Source organism: Sphaeramia orbicularis, chromosome 4 (assembly GCF_902148855.1).
Source record: "Sphaeramia orbicularis chromosome 4, fSphaOr1.1, whole genome shotgun sequence".
In the NCBI taxonomy this organism is placed as follows: Eukaryota; Metazoa; Chordata; class Actinopteri; order Kurtiformes; family Apogonidae; genus Sphaeramia; species Sphaeramia orbicularis.
In genome coordinates, this window is record NC_043960.1 from 8616407 (window position 1) to 8622406 (window position 6000).

The following is a 6000-nucleotide window of genomic DNA, read 5'->3' on the forward strand; positions in this document are numbered from 1 at the left end:
CCGATCAGGCGTTTATGGTCGAGCGGCCAGACAGAAGCCGGTCCTCGCTAAATGGCACGGTAGCCCACGAGGAATTTGTTAAAAGGCACCTGAATGACTCTCAGACAATGTCAAACAAAATCCTGTGGTCTGATGAAACAAAGACTGAAGTATTTGGCCACAATTCCCAAAGGCGTGTGTGGAGGAAAACAGGCGCTGAGCATCACCTCATTAATACCACCCCTACAGTCAAACGCAGTGGTGGCAGCATCATGTTGTGGGGATGTTTTTTTTCTTTTTTTTTTTTTTTTTTCTGTGACGGGAATCGAGAGACTGGGGCAGGACAGAGGGAAAAAAGACGGGAACAGAAAAATATACTGCCTTTCCCAGAATGTTCATGACATTAGGCTGGGCTGAAGACTTACACTATAACAAAGCCACTGACCTCTTCTGCTAATTTATTCTTCAAACTAAATTTACTTAATATTTTTGATATTAATATCTACCAAATTTGTGTTTTTATGTATAAAATTCAGCATAATCAAAGTACCTTGCCTGAGTATTTCATTTTGTATTTTGCAATCAATGCTGTAGTTCACAGATACAATACTCGTCAAAATCAACATTTTCATTTGTCTAAATGTGTCACATCAAGAGCTCAGGTTTTTTTCTTTTGTGCTGCTCATAATGTTTTGAACCAAAAGACCCCCCCCCATACATCCACACACAAGCAGTAGTTTTTGTTCTGTCTTATTTTTGTTTTGTTTCTGTTTTGTTTTACTTCCTTTCATTTTGTTTTGTCTGTGTGTAAATTTGTAAGTATGAATCTATCTGATGTGATACTTCAGTTTGTTGTCTTTTGAGTATTTACAGTCTAAGTCTTATAAGTGTATGCTGAATGTTTATGTGTCCAATAAATAATAAGAAAAAAAAAGAGCTCAGTTTTGTATTAGGTATAGAGGTTGTAAATGGTGGAGCCAATTTTCACATGTTCTTGGAAATAGCACATCAGAGATATCCTTTAAGAAATATTTAAGGAAATCAATTATGATATTGCATTGATATATATATATATATGTATATACAGGGTGGGGAAGCAAAATTTACAATATTTTGAGGCAAGGATTGAAAGACAGTGTATGACCAATTAGTTTATTGAAAGTCATGAGAATTTATTTGCCACAAGAAAATGTACATAATAGAAAATGTTTTTATTCTATGTGTCCTCCTTCTTTCTCAATAACTGCCTTCACATGCTTCCTGAAACTTGCGCAAGTGTTCCTCAAATATTCGGGTGACAACTTCTCCCATTCTTCTTTAACAGTATCTTCCAGACTTTCTCGTAATAGTTTTGCTCATAGTCATTCTCTTCTTTCCATTATAAACAGTCTTTATGGACACTCCAACTATTTTTGAAATCTCCTTTGGTGTGACGAGTGCATTCAGCAAATCACACACTCTTTGACGTTTGCTTTCCTGATTACTCATATGGGCAAAAGTTTCTGAAAATGTATGGATAATAGTGTTAGGTATGATTATGACATCAATATATGTTTGGTTTCAAAACAATTGACGTAGTGTTTGCTGAGAAAAAACAACTACATGTTCATTGTAAATTTTGCTTCCCCACCCTGTGTGTATGTAAATGTAAATATATATATATATATATATACACATACACACACACACACATATATTTATAGTGTCTTTCTTTTATTAATGAATTCTGAATGTGTATGGGCTATGGAAGTCTCATAACTTTTCTAATGTTTATGTATTTATAAGATGGAGGCTTTAAGGCAATCCATTTCAGTCTTTCTGCCTCTCCCAGCACCTTTACTGTTTTATTATGACTTTGATCAATGTTATGTATGTGCAAAATAAATCAATAAATCAAAGCTGCAAGTTAAAGCACATCACCAAAAAAAAAAAAAAAAAAAAAAATACAGTAAAATAAACAGGATCTGGATCTGAACCTGACAGCGCATCTGGAAAGACCTGAAAATGCACTGACATTCCAACCTTGTATAATTCTGCCAAGAAGAAAAGAAGAAACCTCCAAAAGGAAAGGTGTTCCAAGTCTGAAAGATTATTTCCAAGAAGACCTGAGGCTGTCGTTGCTGTTAAAGGTGTTTGGATAAAAAAAAAAAACACTGAATACTTGGGATATTTCAGTCTTTAATAAATTCAACAAAAAAAAGAGCCAAATCTGCTTTGGTTTTGTTACTATTGAGTATGAGGGTCTGAAAACTCCAAATGCACCGTCTGTGATTCTTACCTGATGAGCTTTTCCCAGTGTGAGCAGAGCAGTGGTGAGAGGAGGTCTGAGGAACGGCAGGCTGGTGTGACGGCCATACTTTCCTAAAAAAAAATAAATAAATAAATAAATAAATAAATCACTGCTTCTCTTTCTCTTAAATGACACTCCAACCAATTCATTCATCATTGTCTTAACAGCTGTACACACACAGAAATATTACATTATTATATCAGATAAAGGAGCCATCGGTCACTTACAGGACATTTCATTTCTGTGATCACACAACAACGGAGCAAAACTCGATACAAAACAAAAGTCAAGTCATTTGGGGATTATTACATTAACACAAATGAATCTCATAACTAACACTTAGCATTTTTAAATTTGATGCAATTTAATTAAAAGAAGTTCAATCACAAATACAAGTTATCAGTGCATTGTGGTGGTGACTGGTGCTACACAACACCAGCTGGATGCAAGAGACACAGTCATGCATTTGTGTTCAGAACCACATTTTTGATGCACTATTCAGTTGATAACACTGGTCTGCAATTTTTTTATTTATTTTTTTTTTAGAAATGATCTGCCTCAGAGATTAAAGGTGCTAAATTTTATGTATTTTAATAAGATTAATTGAAAAAGAAATGACAAAAGTGCTACTTTGCTGATGTTTTCAAGGTATATGATAAAGTATTATTACACATACAGCCATGGAAAAAATATTAGACTACCCTTGTTTTCTTCAATTTCTTGTTCATTTTAATTCCTGGTACAACTAAAGGAACATTTGTTTGGACAAATATAATGATAACAACAAAAATAGCTCATAAGAGTTTAATTTCAGAGCTGATAACTATCCATTTTCCATGTTTTCTTGACAATAACTAAAATCACTTCAGTTCTTACATCAATACACTGTAACAAATGTTGCCGTTAAATAACAGTAAAATACTGGCAGCCAGAGTTGCCAGCATGTTATTGTTATTCTATGGTATCCCTACTGTAATCTACAACTACAGTTTCTAACTGTAAAAGTATTATGGTACTGAGCTGTATATAATGTACCTTTAACAGTAAAATATCGTTAGCCACAGTTGCTGCATTTTACAGTAACTACCGTATTCTAAGAAACAATATATTAGTGTAAAACGTATTTAATGTAATATTTACAGAAGAACACAGCCAAAAGCTAGGATTTTAACAATTCAAATTACATTTAAAATACAAAATCATGAACATTGCATACATAGAAAAATCTCAAAGAAGATATAGCCTTATGACATTGAGTTTTTATTAAATTTACTGTCAATCACATTCTGTGATTTGGCTCAACATTGGCTCAAAGTGCATAGCTTAGTACATGTGTCGTGAATTCAGTCTCCTTTTTTTTTAACCTTAAAAAGAGATCATACATTACATTACTTTACATTAATTGAAACTACCACATCAAATACATTTAGTAGTTAACAAAAATAGCTCATAAGAGTTTAATTTCAGAGCTGATATCTATCCATTTTCCATGTTTTCTTGATAATAACCAAAATCACTTCAGTTCTTACATCGGTATCTATGGCATTGTACTGACAAAAACAGTGCTTTTAGGCATTCCATGTTTTCTTTTCTGTCTGTTTTAGTCACATGATACACACAGGAGTTAGCACTTGATTGCATAACCATTGTTTCTGATGACTTTTGATGGTCTAATATTTTTCTCCACTGCTGTATATATTGGTTTATGTACATTTACACAACAGATTTATAAATCTTCCACTAGATAGAACCTGTAAAGTGAATGTATTGTCATGTGCAGACAGTGTTTTGAAGTAGATCTGGAAGCTCTGAGACAAATATTCCTTTAAATTAAAACCCATTCTCTCATTAATTCTTGAAGTAAGACTGTATCTTGGAAACTTCAGCCAACCAGCATTTTTGATTTGATTTTTCTTTATCAGGGACTCACACGTGGTAAAATTTCACTACTTTTATTCTGGAGGCATTTTACTTGTAGACCAGTGTAATGTGTGTCTAGACATGTCATAAGCCTCACTGTTGATGTCTGAAATCTGCTCTACTTTCGTGTTTTTTTTGGCAAAAAAAAGGAAAAGATTGTAAGATATAACTTATGCAAAGTTAACCCCAGTCTTCCAGGAGATGACGTTACAACCTATCGATTTAACCACAGACCGGCTGATACAACAGGGACCTACATCACCTCTGCAGCAAAACAGCCTCATGGAGTTTGGCCTCATACTCTGTTAAAGGGTTAATATGGAGCGTTGATATTTCAATCACTCACCAGCTGGAGGAAGTCACATTACGGAACACACTAAGGACCAAAGCCACCACTGAATCGACACTATGCATCACTGACTGTATAAAGTATAAAGCTCAAATCATCAAGTTTTATTCTTCAAACTAAAACTCACAGTTATTTTGACAGTTGATCTTATAATCTTCACGTGCTGCATCAGCTGATAGTTTACATTGTAGCTCTGTTAGCTTAGCTCCGGGATTTTTCAACTCTCTTTATTGAATTTTCACATTTTAGAACACATTCAACAAATAGTGCAAACATTACGTTCTACATGTAAATACTAAGGCTACGTTCAGACTGCAGGCAAATGTGGCCCAAATCCGATTTTGTTGCCCATATGCAACCTGTATCCGATCTATTAAAGACACTTTGAACAGCACTAATCTGATTTTTCTTTCATATGTGGTCCTAAATCCGACGCGTATCTGATATTTTCCCTTGCGACTTCAGACTGAATGGCCAGGTCGCGTTTATCTGAACTTTACGTCAGTGAAATGCGACAAATGTCACAATTCTGCATCTCAGGAGGAGAAGCGGTGAGAAAAACATATTTACTTCCATAAATACAGTGCATGCCTGCGTGGTCATGTATTACGTCAGGACCTCTTTTGCGCATGTGGGTCACTTCAGGGTCGCATTTAATTCATACTCAAAACTGATAGAAGTCGCATTTAATGTGTAATATGAACGAGCACACAAAAAAATTGGATTTAAAAAAAAATCTGAATTGTGCATGAAGACCTGCTGCCTGAATGTAGCCTTAGACTTAGGGATGTAATGATTACCAGGATAATGATAAACCGCGGTAAAATTCCCGATGGTTAGCATTACCATTTAAATTCTAAATTTCATAATAACCATGTTTGATTACCGCGCTTTGAAAACTCACGGTACTGCTCATTTCCTGGAGAAGCAGCAGCATTCCAAGTGCGCATGCCAGTTTGCAATGTCTACCTATCTATGAAAACAAAACTAAAACAACTTAAACTTGATCTGGAAAATGGTCAAACAATGGCCATAAGGTGCCATCTTTAATGCACATTTGTATGTTTGATGTTTACATGTTAATATTTGAATGTTTCTGCCAACAGAAAATATATTGTGCCTATTATTTTATTTGTTTTTTGTTTTTTTTCAAAATACAGCTTGGTTAAATTATTTCAGTGCAAGTACTTTTTGAACATTTTGAGCACAATTTCAATAATACCACGATAATAATGATAACCGTGGTAATTTTGGTCACATAAACCATGATATGAAATTTTCATATTGTTATATCCTTACTTAGACTGCACATCATCCTTCACCCAAATTTAAGTTGGATATCTTGATTAAAGTATACAAAAATATATGTTCTATTCACACATATAAACCAATGCCTTACAACCATAGTGCAAAAAATACAGGAAAATAAAAAAAAATAAAAATAAAAATAAAAAAAAAAAAG

At 34.1% G+C, this 6000-nt stretch overlaps 1 protein-coding gene across 1 annotated transcript in view; it reads right to left on the reverse strand.

The window, feature by feature from the left end:
- Positions 1-2333, reverse strand: part of LOC115418495 (ribonucleoprotein PTB-binding 1-like) — a 48591-nt gene extending 46258 nt beyond the window's left edge. The window contains exon 1 of the mRNA XM_030132990.1: positions 2258-2333. The gene's annotated coding sequence lies outside the window, so the exon portion shown is untranslated. The remainder of the gene's footprint in view (positions 1-2257) is intronic.
- Positions 2334-6000: the final 3667 nt, after the last annotated feature.